Source organism: Ranitomeya imitator, chromosome 4, assembly GCF_032444005.1.
Source record: "Ranitomeya imitator isolate aRanImi1 chromosome 4, aRanImi1.pri, whole genome shotgun sequence".
Taxonomy (NCBI): Eukaryota; Metazoa; Chordata; class Amphibia; order Anura; family Dendrobatidae; genus Ranitomeya; species Ranitomeya imitator.
Window position 1 is genome coordinate 31142268 of NC_091285.1, and position 26804 is coordinate 31169071.

General features: G+C 40.3%; 1 protein-coding gene across 4 annotated transcripts in view; it reads left to right on the forward strand.

Annotated features, from left to right (window-relative positions):
• Nucleotides 1-21506: 21506 nt before the first annotated feature.
• The window catches only part of ANKS1B (ankyrin repeat and sterile alpha motif domain containing 1B), a 106968-nt gene continuing 101670 nt past the window's right edge, over nt 21507-26804 (forward strand). For 2 of the 4 annotated variants that reach the window (XM_069763471.1, XM_069763470.1), the window contains exon 1: nt 21588-21894. The gene's annotated coding sequence lies outside the window, so the exon portion shown is untranslated. Of the gene's footprint in view, nt 21895-26804 lie in introns of all 4 variants that reach the window. The other 2 variants (XM_069763469.1, XM_069763472.1) reach the window with 2 other exon arrangements.

A 26804-nucleotide genomic window follows, 5' to 3' on the forward strand; every position in this document is an offset into this window, starting at 1 on the left:
TCACCTGTATATACTCAGTACAGCTCCATATACATCATCTATCCTGTATATACTCAGTACAGCACCGTATACATCATCTATCCTGTATATACTCAGTACAGCTCCACATACATCATCTCACCTGTAAATACTCAGTACAGCTCCATATACATCATCTCACCTGTATATACTCAGTACAGCTCCATATACATCATCTATCCTGTATATACTCAGTACAGCTCCATATACATCATCTCACCTGTATATACTCAGTACAGCACCATATACATCATCTCTCCTGTATATACTCAGTACAGCTCCATATACATCATCTCACCTGTATATACTCAGTACAGCCCCATATACATCATCTCACCTGTATATACTCAGTACAGCCCCATATACATCATCTCTCCTGTATATACTCAGTACAGCACCGTATACATCATCTCACCTGTATATACTCAGTACAGCACCGTGTACATCATCTCACCTGTATGTACTCAGTACAGCTCCATATACATCATCTCACCTGTATGTAGTCAATACAGCTCCATATACATCATCTCACCTGTATATACTCAGTACAGCTCCATACACATCATCTCACCTGTATATACTCAGTACAGCCCCATATACATCATCTCTCCTGTATATACTCAGTACAGCTCCATATACATCATCTCACCTGTATATACTCAGTACAGCACCATATACATCATCTCTCCTGTATATACTCAGTACAGCACCGTATACATCATCTATCCTGTATATACTCAGTACAGCCCCATATACATCATCTCACCTGTATGTAGTCAGTACAGCACCGTATACATCATCTCACCTGTATATACTCAGTACAGCACCGTATATATCATCTCACCTGTATATACTCAGTACAGCCCCATATACATCATCTATCCTGTATATACTCAGTACAGCACCGTATACATCATCTATCCTGTATATACTCAGTACAGCTCCATATACATCATCTCACCTGTATATACTCAGTACAGCCCCATATACATCATCTCACCTGTATGTAGTCAGTACAGAACCGTATACATCATCTCACCTGTATATACTCAGTACAGCACCGTATACATCATCTCACCTGTATATACTCAGTACAGCACCGTATATATCATCTCACCTGTATATACTCAGTACAGCTCCATATACATCATCTCACCTGTATATACTCAGTACAGCACCATATACATCATCTCTCCTGTATATACTCAGTACAGCACCGTATACATCATCTCACCTGTATATACTCAGTACAGCTCCATATACATCATCTCACCTGTATATACTCAGTACAGCACCGTATACATCATCTCACCTGTATATACTCAGTACAGCTCCATATACATCATCTCACCTGTATATACTCAGTACAGCTCCATATACATCATCTATCCTGTATATACTCAGTACAGCTCCATATACATCATCTATCCTGTATATACTCAGTACAGCACCGTGTACATCATCTCACCTGTATGTACTCAGTACAGCACCATATACATCATCTCACCTGTATATACTCAGTACAGCTCCATATACATCATCTCTCCTGTATATACTCAGTACAGCACCGTATACATCATCTCACCTGTATGTAGTCAATACAGCTCCATATACATCATCTCACCTGTATATACTCAGTACAGCACCATACACATCATCTCACCTGTATATACTCAGTACAGCACCATATACATCATCTCACCTGTATATACTCAGTACAGCACCATATACATCATCTCAACTGTATATACTCAGTACAGCTCCATATACATCATCTCACCTGTATATACTCAGTACAGCTCCATATACATCATCTCACCTGTATATACTCAGTACAGCTCCATATACATCATCTCACCTGTATATACTCAGTACAGCTCCATATACATCATCTCACCTGTATATACTCAGTACAGCTCCATATACATCATCTCACCTGTATATACTCAGTACAGCTCCATATACATCATCTCACCTGTATATACTCAGTACAGCACCATATACATCATCTCTCCTGTATATACTCAGTACAGCACCGTATACATCATCTCACCTGTATATACTCAGTACAGCTCCATATACATCATCTCACCTGTATATACTCAGTACAGCACCGTATACATCATCTCACCTGTATATACTCAGTACAGCTCCATATACATCATCTCACCTGTATATACTCAGTACAGCTCCATATACATCATCTATCCTGTATATACTCAGTACAGCTCCATATACATCATCTATCCTGTATATACTCAGTACAGCACCGTGTACATCATCTCACCTGTATGTACTCAGTACAGCACCATATACATCATCTCACCTGTATATACTCAGTACAGCTCCATATACATCATCTCTCCTGTATATACTCAGTACAGCACCGTATACATCATCTCACCTGTATGTAGTCAATACAGCTCCATATACATCATCTCACCTGTATATACTCAGTACAGCACCATACACATCATCTCACCTGTATATACTCAGTACAGCACCATATACATCATCTCACCTGTATATACTCAGTACAGCACCATATACATCATCTCAACTGTATATACTCAGTACAGCTCCATATACATCATCTCACCTGTATATACTCAGTACAGCACCGTATACATCATCTCACCTGTATATACTCAGTACAGCACCGTATACATCATCTCACCTGTATATACTCAGTACAGCCCCATATACATCATCTCACCTGTATATACTCAGTACAGCTCCATATACATCATCTCACCTGTATATACTCAGTACAGCTCCATATACATCATCTCACCTGTATATACTCAGTACAGCTCCATATACATCATCTCTCCTGTATATACTCAGTACAGCACCGTATACATCATCTCACCTGTATATACTCAGTACAGCACCGTGTACATCATCTCACCTGGATGTACTCAGTACAGCCCCATATACATCATCTCACCTGTATGTAGTCAATACAGCTCCATATACATCATCTCACCTGTATATACTCAGTACAGCACCATATACATCATCTCACCTGTATATACTCAGTACAGCTCCATACACATCATCTCACCTGTATATACTCAGTACAGCACCATATACATCATCTCTCCTGTATATACTCAGTACAGCACCGTATACATCATCTATCCTGTATATACTCAGTACAGCCCCATATACATCATCTCACCTGTATATACTCAGTACAGCCCCATATACATCATCTCACCTGTATATACTCAGTACAGCCCCATATACATCATCTATCCTGTATATACTCAGTACAGCACCGTATACATCATCTATCCTGTATATACTCAGTACAGCTCCATATACATCATCTCACCTGTATATACTCAGTACAGCCCCATATACATAATCTCACCTGTATGTAGTCAGTACAGCACCGTATACATCATCTCACCTGTATATACTCAGTACAGCACCGTATATATCATCTCACCTGTATATACTCAGTACAGCCCCATATACATCATCTATCCTGTATATACTCAGTACAGCACCGTATACATCATCTATCCTGTATATACTCAGTACAGCTCCATATACATCATCTCACCTGTATATACTCAGTACAGCCCCATATACATAATCTCACCTGTATGTAGTCAGTACAGCACCGTATACATCATCTCACCTGTATATACTCAGTACAGCACCGTATACATCATCTCACCTGTATATACTCAGTACAGCACCGTATATATCATCTCACCTGTATATACTCAGTACAGCTCCATACACATCATCTCACCTGTATATACTCAGTACAGCTCCATATACATCATCTCACCTGTATATACTCAGTACAGCTCCATATACATCATCTCACCTGTATATACTCAGTACAGCACCATATACATCATCTCTCCTGTATATACTCAGTACAGCACCGTATACATCATCTATCCTGTATATACTCAGTACAGCACCGTATATATCATCTCACCTGTATATACTCAGTACAGCTCCATATACATCATCTCACCTGTATATACTCAGTACAGCTCCATATACATCATCTCACCTGTATATACTCAGTACAGCTCCATACACATCATCTCACCTGTATATACTCAGTACAGCACCATATACATCATCTCTCCTGTATATACTCAGTACAGCACCGTATACATCATCTATCCTGTATATACTCAGTACAGCTCCATATACATCATCTCACCTGTATGTAGTCAGTACAGCACCGTATACATCATCTCACCTGTATATACTCAGTACAGCACCGTATATATCATCTCACCTGTATATACTCAGTACAGCCCCATATACATCATCTATCCTGTATATACTCAGTACAGCTCCATATACATCATCTCACCTGTATATACTCAGTACAGCTCCATATACATCATCTCACCTGTATGTAGTCAGTACAGCACCGTATACATCATCTATCCTGTATATACTCAGTACAGCTCCATATACATCATCTCACCTGTATATACTCAGTACAGCCCCATATACATCATCTCACCTGTATGTAGTCAGTACAGCACCGTATACATCATCTCACCTGTATATACTCAGTACAGCACCGTATACATCATCTCACCTGTATATACTCAGTACAGCACCGTATATATCATCTCACCTGTATATACTCAGTACAGCTCCATATACATCATCTCACCTGTATATACTCAGTACAGCACCATATACATCATCTCTCCTGTATATACTCAGTACAGCACCGTATACATCATCTATCCTGTATATACTCAGTACAGCCCCATATACATCATCTCACCTGTATGTAGTCAGTACAGCACCGTATACATCATCTCACCTGTATATACTCAGTACAGCCCCATATACATCATCTCACCTGTATATACTCAGTACAGCACCATATACATCATCTCACCTGTATATACTCAGTACAGCCCCATATACATCATCTCACCTGTATGTAGTCAGTACAGCACCGTATACATCATCTCACCTGTATATACTCAGTACAGCACCGTATACATCATCTCACCTGTATATACTCAGTACAGCACCGTATATATCATCTCACCTGTATATACTCAGTACAGCTCCATATACATCATCTCACCTGTATATACTCAGTACAGCACCATATACATCATCTCTCCTGTATATACTCAGTACAGCACCGTATACATCATCTCACCTGTATATACTCAGTACAGCTCCATATACATCATCTCACCTGTATATACTCAGTACAGCTCCATATACATCATCTATCCTGTATATACTCAGTACAGCTCCATATACATCATCTATCCTGTATATACTCAGTACAGCACCGTGTACATCATCTCACCTGTATATACTCAGTACAGCTCCATATACATCATCTATCCTGTATATACTCAGTACAGCACCATATACATCATCTCTCCAGTATATACTCAGTACAGCTCCATATACATCATCTATCCTGTATATACTCAGTACAGCTCCATATACATCATCTCACCTGTATATACTCAGTACAGCTCCATATACATCATCTATCCTGTATATACTCAGTACAGCTCCATATACATCATCTATCCTGTATATACTCAGTACAGCACCGTGTACATCATCTCACCTGTATATACTCAGTACAGCTCCATATACATCATCTCACCTGTATATACTCAGTACAGCACCGTATACATCATCTCACCTGTATATACTCAGTACAGCACCATATACATCATCTCACCTGTATATACTCAGTACAGCTCCATATACATCATCTCACCTGTATATACTCAGTACAGCTCCATACACATCATCTCACCTGCATATACTCAGTACAGCACCATATACATCATCTCACCTGTATATACTCAGTACAGCTCCATATACATCATCTCTCCTGTATATACTCAGTACAGCTCCATATACATCATCTCACCTGTATATACTCAGTACAGCTCCATATACATCATCTCACCTGTATATACTCAGTACAGCTCCATACACATCATCTCACCTGTATATACTCAGTACAGCACCATATACATCATCTCTCCTGTATATACTCAGTACAGCACCGTATACATCATCTATCCTGTATATACTCAGTACAGCCCCATATACATCATCTCACCTGTATGTAGTCAGTACAGCACCGTATACATCATCTCACCTGTATATACTCAGTACAGCACCGTATATATCATCTCACCTGTATATACTCAGTACAGCCCCATATACATCATCTATCCTGTATATACTCAGTACAGCACCGTATACATCATCTATCCTGTATATACTCAGTACAGCTCCATATACATCATCTCACCTGTATATACTCAGTACAGCCCCATATACATCATCTCACCTGTATGTAGTCAGTACAGCACCGTATACATCATCTCACCTGTATATACTCAGTACAGCACCGTATACATCATCTCACCTGTATATACTCAGTACAGCACCGTATATATCATCTCACCTGTATATACTCAGTACAGCTCCATATACATCATCTCACCTGTATATACTCAGTACAGCACCATATACATCATCTCTCCTGTATATACTCAGTACAGCACCGTATACATCATCTCACCTGTATATACTCAGTACAGCTCCATATACATCATCTCACCTGTATATACTCAGTACAGCCCCATATACATCATCTCACCTGTATATACTCAGTACAGCTCCATATACATCATCTATCCTGTATATACTCAGTACAGCTCCATATACATCATCTATCCTGTATATACTCAGTACAGCACCGTGTACATCATCTCACCTGTATATACTCAGTACAGCTCCATATACATCATCTCTCCAGTATATACTCAGTACAGCTCCATATACATCATCTATCCTGTATATACTCAGTACAGCTCCATATACATCATCTCACCTGTATATACTCAGTACAGCACCGTATACATCATCTCACCTGTATATACTCAGTACAGCTCCATATACATCATCTCACCTGTATATACTCAGTACAGCTCCATATACATCATCTCACCTGTATATACTCAGTACAGCTCCATATACATCATCTCTCCTGTATATACTCAGTACAGCACCGTATACATCATCTCACCTGTATATACTCAGTACAGCTCCATATACATCATCTCTCCTGTATATACTCAGTACAGCACCATATACATCATCTCACCTGTATGTAGTCAGTACAGCACCGTATATATCATCTCACCTGTATATACTCAGTACAGCTCCATATACATCATCTCACCTGTATATACTCAGTACAGCTCCATATACATCATCTCTCCTGTATATACTCAGTACAGCACCATATACATCATCTCACCTGTATATACTCAGTACAGCACCGTATATATCATCTCACCTGTATATACTCAGTACAGCTCCATATACATCATCTCACCTGTATATACTCAGTACAGCACCATATACATCATCTCACCTGTATGTAGTCAGTACAGCACCGTATATATCATCTCACCTGTATATACTCAGTACAGCACCATATACATCATCTCACCTGTATATACTCAGTACAGCTCCATATACATCATCTCACCTGTATATACTCAGTACAGCTCCATATACATCATCTCACCTGTATATACTCAGTACAGCTCCATATACATCATCTCACCTGTATATACTCAGTACAGCTCCATATACATCATCTCTCCTGTATATACTCAGTACAGCACCATATACATCATCTCACCTGTATGTAGTCAGTACAGCACCGTATATATCATCTCACCTGTATATACTCAGTACAGCTCCATATACATCATCTCACCTGTATATACTCAGTACAGCTCCATATACATCATCTCTCCTGTATATACTCAGTACAGCACCATATACATCATCTCACCTGTATATACTCAGTACAGCACCGTATATATCATCTCACCTGTATATACTCAGTACAGCTCCATATACATCATCTCTCCTGTATATACTCAGTACAGCACCATATACATCATCTCACCTGTATGTAGTCAGTACAGCACCGTATATATCATCTCACCTGTATATACTCAGTACAGCACCATATACATCATCTCACCTGTATGTAGTCAGTACAGCACCGTATATATCATCTCTCCTGTATATACTCAGTACAGCTCCATATACATCATCTCACCTGTATATACTCAGTACAGCTCCATATACATCATCTCTCCTGTATATACTCAGTACAGCACCATATACATCATCTCACCTGTATGTAGTCAGTACAGCACCGTATATATCATCTCACCTGTATATACTCAGTACAGCTCCATATACATCATCTCACCTGTATATACTCAGTACAGCTCCATATACATCATCTATCCTGTATATACTCAGTACAGCTCCATATACATCATCTCACCTGTATATACTCAGTACAGCACCGTATACATCATCTCACCTGTATATACTCAGTACAGCTCCATATACATCATCTCACCTGTATATACTCAGTACAGCTCCATATACATCATCTCACCTGTATATACTCAGTACAGCACCGTATACATCATCTCACCTGTATATACTCAGTACAGCTCCATATACATCATCTCACCTGTATGTAGTCAGTACAGCACCGTATATATCATCTCACCTGTATATACTCAGTACAGCTCCATATACATCATCTCACCTGTATATACTCAGTACAGCTCCATATACATCATCTCACCTGTATATACTCAGTACAGCTCCATATACATCATCTCACCTGTATATACTCAGTACAGCTCCATATACATCATCTCACCTGTATATACTCAGTACAGCACCATATACATCATCTCACCTGTATATACTCAGTACAGCACCGTATACATCATCTCACCTGTATATACTCAGTACAGCTCCATATACATCATCTATCCTGTATATACTCAGTACAGCTCCATATACATCATCTCACCTGTATATACTCAGTACAGCACCGTATATATCATCTCACCTGTATATACTCAGTACAGCCCCATATACATCATCTCACCTGTATATACTCAGTACAGCACCGTATATATCATCTCACCTGTATATACTCAGTACAGCCCCATATACATCATCTCACCTGTATATACTCAGTACAGCACCATATACATCTTCTCACCTGTATATACTCAGTACAGCTCCATATACATCATCTATCCTGTATATACTCAGTACATCACCATATACATCATCTATCCTGTATATACTCAGTACAGCACCGTATACATCATCTCACCTGTATATACTCAGTACAGCACCGTATATATCATCTCACCTGTATATACTCAGTACAGCTCCATATACATCATCTCACCTGTATATACTCAGTACAGCACCATATACATCATCTCACCTGTATATACTCAGTACAGCACCATATACATCATCTCTCCTGTATATACTCAGTACAGCACCGTATACATCATCTATCCTGTATATACTCAGTACAGCCCCATATACATCATCTCTCCTGTATATACTCAGTACAGCACCGTATACATCATCTCACCTGTATATACTCAGTACAGCACCGTATACATCATCTCACCTGTATATACTCAGTACAGCCCCATATACATCATCTCACCTGTATATACTCAGTACAGCACCGTATACATCATCTCACCTGTATATACTCAGTACAGCACCGTATACATCATCTCACCTGTATATACTCAGTACAGCCCCATATACATCATCTCTCCTGTATATACTCAGTACAGCACCGTATACATCATCTCACCTGTATATACTCAGTACAGCACCGTATATATCATCTCACCTGTATATACTCAGTACAGCCCCATATACATCATCTCTCCTGTATATACTCAGTACAGCACCGTATACATCATCTCACCTGTATATACTCAGTACAGCACCGTATACATCATCTCACCTGTATATACTCAGTACAGCACCGTATATATCATCTCACCTGTATATACTCAGTACAGCTCCATATACATCATCTCACCTGTATATACTCAGTACAGCACCATATACATCATCTCTCCTGTATATACTCAGTACAGCACCGTATACATCATCTATCCTGTATATACTCAGTACAGCCCCATATACATCATCTCACCTGTATATACTCAGTACAGCACCATATACATCATCTCACCTGTATGTACTCAGTACAGCACCGTATACATCATCTCACCTGTATATACTCAGTACAGCTCCATATACATCATCTATCCTGTATATACTCAGTACAGCTCCATATACATCATCTCACCTGTATGTAGTCAATACAGCTCCATATACATCATCTCACCTGTATATACTCAGTACAGCTCCATACACATCATCTCACCTGTATATACTCAGTACAGCCCCATATACATCATCTCTCCTGTATATACTCAGTACAGCTCCATATACATCATCTCACCTGTATATACTCAGTACAGCACCATATACATCATCTCTCCTGTATATACTCAGTACAGCACCGTATACATCATCTATCCTGTATATACTCAGTACAGCCCCATATACATCATCTCACCTGTATGTAGTCAGTACAGCACCGTATACATCATCTCACCTGTATATACTCAGTACAGCACCGTATATATCATCTCACCTGTATATACTCAGTACAGCCCCATATACATCATCTATCCTGTATATACTCAGTACAGCACCGTATACATCATCTATCCTGTATATACTCAGTACAGCTCCATATACATCATCTCACCTGTATATACTCAGTACAGCCCCATATACATCATCTCACCTGTATGTAGTCAGTACAGCCCTATATACATCATCTCACCTGTATATACTCAGTACAGCACCGTATACATCATCTCACCTGTATATACTCAGTACAGCACCGTATATATCATCTCACCTGTATATACTCAGTACAGCTCCATATACATCATCTCACCTGTATATACTCAGTACAGCACCATATACATCATCTCTCCTGTATATACTCAGTACAGCACCGTATACATCATCTCACCTGTATATACTCAGTACAGCTCCATATACATCATCTCACCTGTATATACTCAGTACAGCACCGTATACATCATCTCACCTGTATATACTCAGTACAGCTCCATATACATCATCTCACCTGTATATACTCAGTACAGCTCCATATACATCATCTATCCTGTATATACTCAGTACAGCTCCATATACATCATCTATCCTGTATATACTCAGTACAGCACCGTGTACATCATCTCACCTGTATGTACTCAGTACAGCACCATATACATCATCTCACCTGTATATACTCAGTACAGCTCCATATACATCATCTCTCCTGTATATACTCAGTACAGCACCGTATACATCATCTCACCTGTATGTAGTCAATACAGCTCCATATACATCATCTCACCTGTATATACTCAGTACAGCACCATACACATCATCTCACCTGTATATACTCAGTACAGCACCATATACATCATCTCACCTGTATATACTCAGTACAGCACCATATACATCATCTCAACTGTATATACTCAGTACAGCTCCATATACATCATCTCACCTGTATATACTCAGTACAGCTCCATATACATCATCTCACCTGTATATACTCAGTACAGCTCCATATACATCATCTCACCTGTATATACTCAGTACAGCTCCATATACATCATCTCACCTGTATATACTCAGTACAGCTCCATATACATCATCTCACCTGTATATACTCAGTACAGCACCGTATACATCATCTCACCTGTATATACTCAGTACAGCTCCATATACATCATCTCTCCTGTATATACTCAGTACAGCACCGTATACATCATCTCACCTGTATATACTCAGTACAGCTCCATATACATCATCTCACCTGTATATACTCAGTACAGCTCCATATACATCATCTCACCTGTATATACTCAGTACAGCACCATATACATCATCTCTCCTGTATATACTCAGTACAGCACCGTATACATCATCTCACCTGTATATACTCAGTACAGCTCCATATACATCATCTCACCTGTATATACTCAATACAGCACCGTATACATCATCTCACCTGTATATACTCAGTACAGCTCCATATACATCATCTCACCTGTATATACTCAGTACAGCTCCATATACATCATCTATCCTGTATATACTCAGTACAGCTCCATATACATCATCTATCCTGTATATACTCAGTACAGCACCGTGTACATCATCTCACCTGTATGTACTCAGTACAGCACCATATACATCATCTCACCTGTATATACTCAGTACAGCTCCATATACATCATCTCTCCTGTATATACTCAGTACAGCACCGTATACATCATCTCACCTGTATGTAGTCAATACAGCTCCATATACATCATCTCACCTGTATATACTCAGTACAGCACCATACACATCATCTCACCTGTATATACTCAGTACAGCACCATATACATCATCTCACCTGTATATACTCAGTACAGCACCATATACATCATCTCAACTGTATATACTCAGTACAGCTCCATATACATCATCTCACCTGTATATACTCAGTACAGCACCGTATACATCATCTCACCTGTATATACTCAGTACAGCACCGTATACATCATCTCACCTGTATATACTCAGTACAGCCCCATATACATCATCTCACCTGTATATACTCAGTACAGCTCCATATACATCATCTCACCTGTATATACTCAGTACAGCTCCATATACATCATCTCACCTGTATATACTCAGTACAGCTCCATATACATCATCTCTCCTGTATATACTCAGTACAGCACCGTATACATCATCTCACCTGTATATACTCAGTACAGCACCGTGTACATCATCTCACCTGGATGTACTCAGTACAGCCCCATATACATCATCTCACCTGTATGTAGTCAATACAGCTCCATATACATCATCTCACCTGTATATACTCAGTACAGCACCATATACATCATCTCACCTGTATATACTCAGTACAGCTCCATATACATCATCTCTCCTGTATATACTCAGTACAGCACCGTATACATCATCTATCCTGTATATACTCAGTACAGCACCATATACATCATCTCTCCTGTATATACTCAGTACAGCACCGTATACATCATCTATCCTGTATATACTCAGTACAGCCCCATATACATCATCTCACCTGTATATACTCAGTACAGCCCCATATACATCATCTCACCTGTATATACTCAGTACAGCACCGTATATATCATCTCACCTGTATATACTCAGTACAGCCCCATATACATCATCTATCCTGTATATACTCAGTACAGCACCGTATACATCATCTATCCTGTATATACTCAGTACAGCTCCATATACATCATCTCACCTGTATATACTCAGTACAGCCCCATATACATAATCTCACCTGTATGTAGTCAGTACAGCACCGTATACATCATCTCACCTGTATATACTCAGTACAGCACCGTATATATCATCTCACCTGTATATACTCAGTACAGCCCCATATACATCATCTATCCTGTATATACTCAGTACAGCACCGTATACATCATCTATCCTGTATATACTCAGTACAGCTCCATATACATCATCTCACCTGTATATACTCAGTACAGCCCCATATACATAATCTCACCTGTATGTAGTCAGTACAGCACCGTATACATCATCTCACCTGTATATACTCAGTACAGCACCGTATACATCATCTCACCTGTATATACTCAGTACAGCACCGTATATATCATCTCACCTGTATATACTCAGTACAGCTCCATACACATCATCTCACCTGTATATACTCAGTACAGCTCCATATACATCATCTCACCTGTATATACTCAGTACAGCTCCATATACATCATCTCACCTGTATATACTCAGTACAGCACCATATACATCATCTCTCCTGTATATACTCAGTACAGCACCGTATACATCATCTATCCTGTATATACTCAGTACAGCACCGTATATATCATCTCACCTGTATATACTCAGTACAGCTCCATATACATCATCTCACCTGTATATACTCAGTACAGCTCCATATACATCATCTCACCTGTATATACTCAGTACAGCTCCATACACATCATCTCACCTGTATATACTCAGTACAGCACCATATACATCATCTCTCCTGTATATACTCAGTACAGCACCGTATACATCATCTATCCTGTATATACTCAGTACAGCTCCATATACATCATCTCACCTGTATGTAGTCAGTACAGCACCGTATACATCATCTCACCTGTATATACTCAGTACAGCACCGTATATATCATCTCACCTGTATATACTCAGTACAGCCCCATATACATCATCTATCCTGTATATACTCAGTACAGCTCCATATACATCATCTCACCTGTATATACTCAGTACAGCTCCATATACATCATCTCACCTGTATGTAGTCAGTACAGCACCGTATACATCATCTATCCTGTATATACTCAGTACAGCTCCATATACATCATCTCACCTGTATATACTCAGTACAGCCCCATATACATCATCTCACCTGTATGTAGTCAGTACAGCACCGTATACATCATCTCACCTGTATATACTCAGTACAGCACCGTATACATCATCTCACCTGTATATACTCAGTACAGCACCGTATATATCATCTCACCTGTATATACTCAGTACAGCTCCATATACATCATCTCACCTGTATATACTCAGTACAGCACCATATACATCATCTCTCCTGTATATACTCAGTACAGCACCGTATACATCATCTATCCTGTATATACTCAGTACAGCCCCATATACATCATCTCACCTGTATGTAGTCAGTACAGCACCGTATACATCATCTCACCTGTATATACTCAGTACAGCCCCATATACATCATCTCACCTGTATATACTCAGTACAGCACCATATACATCATCTCACCTGTATATACTCAGTACAGCCCCATATACATCATCTCACCTGTATGTAGTCAGTACAGCACCGTATACATCATCTCACCTGTATATACTCAGTACAGCACCGTATACATCATCTCACCTGTATATACTCAGTACAGCACCGTATATATCATCTCACCTGTATATACTCAGTACAGCTCCATATACATCATCTCACCTGTATATACTCAGTACAGCACCATATACATCATCTCTCCTGTATATACTCAGTACAGCACCGTATACATCATCTCACCTGTATATACTCAGTACAGCTCCATATACATCATCTCACCTGTATATACTCAGTACAGCTCCATATACATCATCTATCCTGTATATACTCAGTACAGCTCCATATACATCATCTATCCTGTATATACTCAGTACAGCACCGTGTACATCATCTCACCTGTATATACTCAGTACAGCTCCATATACATCATCTATCCTGTATATACTCAGTACAGCACCATATACATCATCTCTCCAGTATATACTCAGTACAGCTCCATATACATCATCTATCCTGTATATACTCAGTACAGCTCCATATACATCATCTCACCTGTATATACTCAGTACAGCTCCATATACATCATCTATCCTGTATATACTCAGTACAGCTCCATATACATCATCTATCCTGTATATACTCAGTACAGCACCGTGTACATCATCTCACCTGTATATACTCAGTACAGCTCCATATACATCATCTATCCTGTATATACTCAGTACAGCTCCATATACATCATCTCACCTGTATATACTCAGTACAGCCCCATATACATCATCTCACCTGTATATACTCAGTACAGCACCATATACATCATCTCACCTGTATATACTCAGTACAGCTCCATATACATCATCTCACCTGTATATACTCAGTACAGCTCCATACACATCATCTCACCTGCATATACTCAGTACAGCACCATATACATCATCTCTCCTGTATATACTCAGTACAGCTCCATATACATCATCTCACCTGTATATACTCAGTACAGCTCCATATACATCATCTCACCTGTATATACTCAGTACAGCTCCATACACATCATCTCACCTGTATATACTCAGTACAGCACCATATACATCATCTCTCCTGTATATACTCAGTACAGCACCGTATACATCATCTATCCTGTATATACTCAGTACAGCCCCATATACATCATCTCACCTGTATGTAGTCAGTACAGCACCGTATACATCATCTCACCTGTATATACTCAGTACAGCACCGTATATATCATCTCACCTGTATATACTCAGTACAGCCCCATATACATCATCTATCCTGTATATACTCAGTACAGCACCGTATACATCATCTATCCTGTATATACTCAGTACAGCTCCATATACATCATCTCACCTGTATATACTCAGTACAGCCCCATATACATCATCTCACCTGTATGTAGTCAGTACAGCACCGTATACATCATCTCACCTGTATATACTCAGTACAGCACCGTATACATCATCTCACCTGTATATACTCAGTACAGCACCGTATATATCATCTCACCTGTATATACTCAGTACAGCTCCATATACATCATCTCACCTGTATATACTCAGTACAGCACCATATACATCATCTCTCCTGTATATACTCAGTACAGCACCGTATACATCATCTCACCTGTATATACTCAGTACAGCTCCATATACATCATCTCACCTGTATATACTCAGTACAGCCCCATATACATCATCTCACCTGTATATACTCAGTACAGCTCCATATACATCATCTATCCTGTATATACTCAGTACAGCTCCATATACATCATCTATCCTGTATATACTCAGTACAGCACCGTGTACATCATCTCACCTGTATATACTCAGTACAGCTCCATATACATCATCTCTCCAGTATATACTCAGTACAGCTCCATATACATCATCTATCCTGTATATACTCAGTACAGCTCCATATACATCATCTCACCTGTATATACTCAGTACAGCACCGTATACATCATCTCACCTGTATATACTCAGTACAGCTCCATATACATCATCTCACCTGTATATACTCAGTACAGCTCCATATACATCATCTCACCTGTATATACTCAGTACAGCTCCATATACATCATCTCTCCTGTATATACTCAGTACAGCACCGTATACATCATCTCACCTGTATATACTCAGTACAGCTCCATATACATCATCTCTCCTGTATATACTCAGTACAGCACCATATACATCATCTCACCTGTATGTAGTCAGTACAGCACCGTATATATCATCTCACCTGTATATACTCAGTACAGCTCCATATACATCATCTCACCTGTATATACTCAGTACAGCTCCATATACATCATCTCTCCTGTATATACTCAGTACAGCACCATATACATCATCTCACCTGTATGTAGTCAGTACAGCACCGTATATATCATCTCACCTGTATATACTCAGTACAGCACCATATACATCATCTCACCTGTATATACTCAGTACAGCTCCATATACATCATCTCACCTGTATATACTCAGTACAGCTCCATATACATCATCTCTCCTGTATATACTCAGTACAGCTCCATATACATCATCTCACCTGTATATACTCAGTACAGCACCATATACATCATCTCACCTGTATGTAGTCAGTACAGCACCGTATATATCATCTCACCTGTATATACTCAGTACAGCACCATATACATCATCTCACCTGTATATACTCAGTACAGCTCCATATACATCATCTCACCTGTATATACTCAGTACAGCTCCATATACATCATCTCACCTGTATATACTCAGTACAGCTCCATATACATCATCTCACCTGTATATACTCAGTACAGCTCCATATACATCATCTCTCCTGTATATACTCAGTACAGCACCATATACATCATCTCACCTGTATGTAGTCAGTACAGCACCGTATATATCATCTCACCTGTATATACTCAGTACAGCTCCATATACATCATCTCACCTGTATATACTCAGTACAGCTCCATATACATCATCTCTCCTGTATATACTCAGTACAGCACCATATACATCATCTCACCTGTATATACTCAGTACAGCACCGTATATATCATCTCACCTGTATATACTCAGTACAGCTCCATATACATCATCTCTCCTGTATATACTCAGTACAGCACCATATACATCATCTCACCTGTATGTAGTCAGTACAGCACCGTATATATCATCTCACCTGTATATACTCAGTACAGCACCATATACATCATCTCACCTGTATGTAGTCAGTACAGCACCGTATATATCATCTCTCCTGTATATACTCAGTACAGCTCCATATACATCATCTCACCTGTATATACTCAGTACAGCTCCATATACATCATCTCTCCTGTATATACTCAGTACAGCACCATATACATCATCTCACCTGTATGTAGTCAGTACAGCACCGTATATATCATCTCACCTGTATATACTCAGTACAGCTCCATATACATCATCTCACCTGTATATACTCAGTACAGCTCCATATACATCATCTATCCTGTATATACTCAGTACAGCTCCATATACATCATCTCACCTGTATATACTCAGTACAGCACCGTATACATCATCTCACCTGTATATACTCAGTACAGCTCCATATACATCATCTCACCTGTATATACTCAGTACAGCTCCATATACATCATCTCACCTGTATATACTCAGTACAGCACCGTATACATCATCTCACCTGTATATACTCAGTACAGCTCCATATACATCATCTCACCTGTATGTAGTCAGTACAGCACCGTATATATCATCTCACCTGTATATACTCAGTACAGCTCCATATACATCATCTCACCTGTATATACTCAGTACAGCTCCATATACATCATCTCACCTGTATATACTCAGTACAGCTCCATATACATCATCTCACCTGTATATACTCAGTACAGCTCCATATACATCATCTCACCTGTATATACTCAGTACAGCACCATATACATCATCTCACCTGTATATACTCAGTACAGCACCGTATACATCATCTCACCTGTATATACTCAGTACAGCTCCATATACATCATCTCACCTGTATATACTCAGTACAGCTCCATATACATCATCTCACCTGTATATACTCAGTACAGCTCCATATACATCATCTATCCTGTATATACTCAGTACAGCTCCATATACATCATCTCACCTGTATATACTCAGTACAGCACCGTATATATCATCTCACCTGTATATACTCAGTACAGCCCCATATACATCATCTCACCTGTATATACTCAGTACAGCACCATATACATCATCTCACCTGTATATACTCAGTACAGCTCCATATACATCATCTATCCTGTATATACTCAGTACATCACCATATACATCATCTATCCTGTATATACTCAGTACAGCACCGTATACATCATCTCACCTGTATATACTCAGTACAGCACCGTATATATCATCTCACCTGTATATACTCAGTACAGCTCCATATACATCATCTCACCTGTATATACTCAGTACAGCACCATATACATCATCTCACCTGTATATACTCAGTACAGCACCATATACATCATCTCTCCTGTATATACTCAGTACAGCACCGTATACATCATCTATCCTGTATATACTCAGTACAGCCCCATATACATCATCTCTCCTGTATATACTCAGTACAGCACCGTATACATCATCTCACCTGTATATACTCAGTACAGCACCGTATACATCATCTCACCTGTATATACTCAGTACAGCCCCATATACATCATCTCACCTGTATATACTCAGTACAGCACCGTATACATCATCTCACCTGTATATACTCAGTACAGCACCGTATACATCATCTCACCTGTATATACTCAGTACAGCCCCATATACATCATCTCTCCTGTATATACTCAGTACAGCACCGTATACATCATCTCACCTGTATATACTCAGTACAGCACCGTATATATCATCTCACCTGTATATACTCAGTACAGCCCCATATACATCATCTCTCCTGTATATACTCAGTACAGCACCGTATACATCATCTCACCTGTATATACTCAGTACAGCACCGTATACATCATCTCACCTGTATATACTCAGTACAGCACCGTATATATCATCTCACCTGTATATACTCAGTACAGCTCCATATACATCATCTCACCTGTATATACTCAGTACAGCACCATATACATCATCTCTCCTGTATATACTCAGTACAGCACCGTATACATCATCTATCCTGTATATACTCAGTACAGCCCCATATACATCATCTCACCTGTATATACTCAGTACAGCACCATATACATCATCTCACCTGTATGTACTCAGTACAGCACCGTATACATCATCTCACCTGTATATACTCAGTACAGCTCCATATACATCATCTATCCTGTATATACTCAGTACAGCACCGTATACATCATCTATCCTGTATATACTCAGTACAGCTCCATATACATCATCTCACCTGTATGTACTCAGTACAGCTCCATACACATCATCTCACCTGTATATACTCAGTACAGCTCCATATACATCATCTCACCTGTATGTACTCAGTACAGCTCCATATACATCATCTCACCTGTATGTACTCAGTACAGCACCATATACATCATCTCTCCTGTATATACTCAGTACAGCACCGTATACATCATCTATCCTGTATATACTCAGTACAGCCCCATATACATCATCTCACCTGTATATACTCAGTACAGCCCCATATACATCATCTCACCTGTATGTACTCAGTACAGCTCCATACACATCATCTCACCTGTATATACTCAGTACAGCTCCATATACATCATCTCACCTGTATATACTCAGTACAGCCCCATATACATCATCTCACCTGTATATACTCAGTACAGCACCATATACATCATCTCACCTGTATATACTCAGTACAGCTCCATATACATCATCTCACCTGTATGTACTCAGTACAGCTCCATACACATCATCTCACCTGTATATACTCAGTACAGCTCCATATACATCATCTCACCTGTATATACTCAGTACAGCTCCATATACATCATCTCACCTGTATGTACTCAGTACAGCACCATATACATCATCTCTCCTGTATATACTCAGTACAGCACCGTATACATCATCTATCCTGTATATACTCAGTACAGCCCCATATACATCATCTCACCTGTATATACTCAGTACAGCCCCATATACATCATCTCACCTGTATGTACTCAGTACAGCACCGTATATATCATCTCACCTGTATACACACATGTATATCTCACCTGTAGGCCCCCAGTGCAGCATTATACACCATGTCACCCCCCTGTTGCAGTCTCCTTTGATGCTGACACATAACATCTTGCACCCCAGCAGAGCTCATCTGCACACATCCCCCACCCTGCACCCCATGTCCCTGCACCCCCTCACACACCTCCCCCTCACCTCCACAGCCCCTTCCTCCTCACACCCCCATCACCCTGCTCTGTGCATCCCCTACACCCAGTCAGCCATTACCGTATTGTGTGGAGCATAAGCGCACTGCTTGATTGACAGCCCATATCCATAGAAACAGAGCAGGCAGCGCCACTCCATGCAGAGCCGGGCGGTGTGAGGAGCCTCTGCCATACTCGGCTCTGGGGATGAAGCAATAGATGTTCTTTATCCTCCTTCCTTGCCTGTGAGATCATTGAGTGCCCTTCTTGTGTCAGCAGGGTGATGAGGATCTGCAGGCTAGCCCCCCAGCTCACGTGTTGCAGGGGGCTCTGAGCAGCTCTCCTCTATGCAGCCTTCCTGACCGAGCTGACTCTTTTGTAGCCTTTTTTTCTTCTATTTTGTATTTTTTTTCCTTTTCTATATTTTGATACGTTCTTTCTATAGTGTAAATCTTTGGAATCCTGGGTGACTGATCGATCCAGCTGCTGGAGATCCCCTGCGATCTGTTGGATTCTTTCCCATTCTCTTTGGGGGGTGGTAAGTAAGATTGGAGCAATCTGCAGTGTGCGCTGGGTCTGGGGGGCTGCAGATCTGTGCATGACTTGTGCAAGTTTGGGGGGCTGGAGGGGGTGTCTGGGGGTGTCATGGAGAATGTGATGGGGGGCTTCTGATTGCAGGGATGTAATACAGACATATGTGTACATGGGGTGGGTGGGCTGCAGAGCATCTGCCATGTCTGTGACACCATCACATCCACTGCTTGTGTATAATACTGGGGGGGAGTGAATACCAGAAGGGATCTGTAGGATATGAAGGCCTTATCTGGATGCTGAATACTCTCCTGCTCTTAAAATATCATGAACAGTTCATTTTCAGTAATGCATTCCTATGGCTTCCACTTTTTTGGGGGGGGTTGAGATGAACACTTTATTTTCAGTAATACATTCCTAAGGCTTCCACTTTTTTTTTTTTTTTTTGGTGGGGGGCGGGGGGGTGAGATGAACTCTTTATTTTCAGTAATGCATTCCTATGGCTTCCACTTTTTTTGGGGGGGTTGAGATGAACACTTTATTTTCAGTAATACATTCCTATGGCTTCCACTTTTTTTTGGGGGGGGGGGTGTTGAGATGAACACTTTATTTTCAGTAATGCATTCCTATGGCTTCCACTTTTTTTTGGGGGGGGGTTGAGATGAACACTTTATTTTCAGTAATGCATTCCTAAGGCTTCCACTTTTTTTGGGGGGGTTGAGATGAACACTTTATTTTCAGTAATACATTCCTATGGCTTCCACTTTTTTTTGGGGGGGGGGTTGAGATGAACTCTTCATTTTCAGTAATGCATTCCTATGGCTTTCACTTTTTTTGGGGGGGGGGGGGTTGAGATGAACACTTTATTTTCAGTAATGCATTCCTAAGGCTTCCACTTTTTTTGGGGGGGTTGAGATGAACACTTTATTTTCAGTAATACATTCCTATGGCTTCCACTTTTTTTTGGGGGGGGGGGTGTTGAGATGAACACTTTATTTTCAGTAATGCATTCCTATGGCTTCCACTTTTTTTGGGGGGTGTTGAGATGAACACTTTATTTTCAGTAATGCATTCCTAAGGCTTCCACTTTTTTTGGGGGGGGGGTTGAGATGACCTCCTCATTTTCAGTAATGCATTCCTATGGCTTTCACTTTTTTTTTGGGGGGGGGGGGAGGGTGTGAGATGAACATTTCATTTTCAGTAATGCATTCCTAAGGCTTCCACTTTTTTTGGGGGGGTTGAGATGAACACTTTATTTTCAGTAATACATTCCTATGGCTTCCACTTTTTTTTTGGGGGGGGGGGGTTGAGATGAACTCTTCATTTTCAGTAATGCATTCCTATGGCTTTCACTTTTTTTTTGGGGGGGGGGGTTGAGATGAACACTTTATTTTCAGTAATGCATTCCTAAGGCTTCCACTTTTTTTGGGGGGGTTGAGATGAACACTTTATTTTCAGTAATACATTCCTATGGCTTCCACTTTTTTTTTGGGGGGGGGGTGTTGAGATGAACACTTTATTTTCAGTAATGCATTCCTATGGCTTCCACTTTTTTTGGGGGGGGGTTGAGATGAACACTTTATTTTCAGTAATGCATTCCTAAGGCTTCCACGTTTTTTTTGGGGGGGGGGGTTGAGATGACCTCCTCATTTTCAGTAATGCATTCCTATGGCTTTCACTTTTTTTTTTTTTGGGGGGGGAGGGTGTGAGATGAACATTTCATTTTCAGTAATGCATTCCTATGGCTTTCACTTTTTTTTTTTTTTTTTTGGGGGGGGGGGGGGGTTGAGATGACCTCTTCATTTTCAGTAATGCATTCCTATGGCTTTCACTTTTTTTGGGGGGTGGGGGGGGTTGAGATGACCTCTTCATTTTCAGTAATGCATTCCTATGGCTTTCACTTTTTGGGGGGGGTTGATGATGAAGAATATCACAAATACATTAGGACTCAGGCCTGATAGAGCGAGGAGTTAATGTGCACATGACGGATATTCAGTTATTTGCAAATCCCATTAAGTTATCCATCCAGCTAGATAGACATTAGGTAAATGTGAGCAGAGCTTTATGATAGGGTGTCACAGTAATGGTGGGTTTTTGGCCGCTGTTTGCACCATCTGGATTAATATTCGCCTCATTTATGACTTTTGGAAAGTTCCCTTAGTTTTGTTGGGGTTATTGACTGAGCAATAAAGATTTTTAACGTCCAACTTGGATCCAAAGTGTTGTAAACAAATCACGAGGATGGCTGTAGAAGGCAAGCGGTGAACATTTTTTAATGAAACCCAAGTACAAAAATAATGTTATGCCCTAATTACATGCATTTAAGTAAGGCTGGTTTCACATTTGCGGTTTTTTTTTGCGTTTTTGCAGTAAAAAACGCAAAAAAAAGCATGCGTTTTTCCCCCCTATATTTAACATTAAAAACGCATGCATTTTTCCCCCCTATATTTAACATTAAAAATGCATGCGTTTTTTTGCATGCGTTTTGACGTGTTTTTGCAACGCATGCGTTTTTTTCTCTGCATGCGTTGTGTTGCAGAAATGCAACATGTAGTAATTTTTGCGGCGTTTTTTTTGCCGCGAAAAAACGCATGCGTTTTTTCGCGGCTAAAAACATATTGATGTCTATGTAAACGCATGCGTTTTTAAGCACATGCGTTTGCAAGCGTTTTTAAACGCATGCGTTTTTATTGAAAAACACAAGAAAACACCCTAACACAAACCCTAACACAAACCCTAACGGTTAGGGTTAGGATCCGGTGTGAGATTTTGTGTTAGAGTTTGTGTTTTAGGGTTAGGGTTAGAGTTTGTGGGTTAGGGTTAGGGTTAGAGTTTGTGTTTTAGGGTTAGGGTTAGAGTTTGTGTTTTAGGGTTAGGGTTAGGATCCCTAGGGTTACTAGGGATCCTAACCCTAGGTATTTCTGTTTATAGTGGGTTTTCTAGTTGATTTTGATGATTGGCAGCTGTCACACACTTCTCATCATGCGTTTCAAAAACACAAACGCAGGAAAAACGCTTGTAAACGCATCAAAACGCCGCGTTTGCGTTAAAACATGCAAAAACGCTTGCGCCTAAAAAACGCAGCGTTTAAACGCGTTTTTGCACCAAATGCGTTTAAATGCGTTTGCGTTTAAAACGCTGCAGATCAAAACGCAAGTGTGAAACCAGCCTAAGAGAAAAAAAGTGTTCCCCCAAATATTGACAACCCATATAAATTTAAGGGGTATTCCAACTTTTGTAAAGTGATGACGAACTGTTAGGGCATCGATGGAGATTCATCTTCTAGGACTCTCACCACTTTGGAGAATGAAGGGGCTGCAGCACTAGTTTAGCTTCACTGTATTAGTGCAGTAAACTGTAACACTACCCCATTAAAGGGAACACTTTGGGTGCTTGTCCCAATAAAAATGATGCCTTTTTTTAGAAATCTGATAAAACAGTCATGAAATATCCAGAGTTAGAATCCATATGCAAATGAAGCAGGAAGTGCAGTGGAAGTCATTGCAAGCAGCCTTTCTCGTCACAGGCAAGTTGGATCTCTACAAAAAAAAGGATCATTTTTATTGGGGGACAAGGGCCTATACCCCCATATATCACTACTTCCATATGTGAAAATGTGCTGACAAGTTCTCTTTAGGACCCATATGCCTAAAAGTGTATATATCCCAAGAAAAGTCCACACCCGAGCACTATGGACTTGCTGTCCCCTTTAAAGTTTAGTTGGTGGTGAGAATAAATACTGACAATACACAATAGCATACAGATCTAGTAGTGCCCCCTGCTGGTTGCTTTTGCTAACAAGCTACCCAAACATTCACCCCCTGCCATAGTGGTCTGAATAACTCCATTATAAGTAACTACAATGAAAAACTCCAGTTTGCAGCGTTATCCTTTGAAATTGGCCAAACTATACAAGTGCTAACAACACACTGTCCACAGAAAGCCTCATGATATTTTACAGCCCTCTTAGTTACTGTTGGATGAAAAATTTCCTTGTAAGATGTTTTTTTTTGTATGTTAGCGTGTTCACGCATTTATGGCATTATTATAGGGTGTTTGGGCCTGGACAAATCCGAGTCCCCCCAGATGTGGGATACCTGTCAAACTGACCTCAAAGGATCAGACTGCTGTGAACTCAGCGGAACTAAATATAAAGATGGTAATATTGGGCCACGTTCACACGTTCAGTATTTTGTTATCAGGATGTGCGACCTATGTCGCGGTCAAAGTAGCTAATCAGCCCCAGACTAAGAGCCCATTCAGACATCTGTATATGTGAGTATGGGCTGCGATGTACATACTGGTTCTCTCGACCGAAAGTTGACAGCCTTATATATGCCTCTGAGGCTGTTGAGTTCCTGCCAGAAGACCCAAGGCCTCAGGGGCAGATATATCATTGGTGCAACCTATGCAGCAGCTTAGGGGCCCAAGAGTTAGAGGGCCCATTTCTACCTCCAAAGCAGGTGAAATTTAGCATTTTTTAGGAGCTCTTGGCCACCGTTCTCCTGAACGAAAGTTGGCAGCCTCATATATGCCTCCGAGGCTGTTGAGTTTATGACGGGAGACCCAAGGCCTCAGGGGCAGATATATCATTGGTGCAACCTATGCAGCAGCTTAGGGGCCCAAGAGTTAGAAGGCCCATTTCTACCTCCAAAGCAGGTGAAATTTAGCATTTTTTAGGAGCTCTTGGCCACCGTTCTCCTGAACGAAAGTTGGCAGCCTCATATATGCCTCCGAGGCTGTTGAGTTTATGACGGGAGACCCAAGGCCTCAGAGAAGGACATATGATTGGTGCGACCTGTACAGCCGCCTAGGGGCCCAAGAGTTAAGGGGGCCCATTTCTACTTACAAAGCAGGTGCAATTTTGTAGGAGCTCTTGGCCGCTGTTCTCTTGAAGAAAAGTTGGTAGCCTCATAT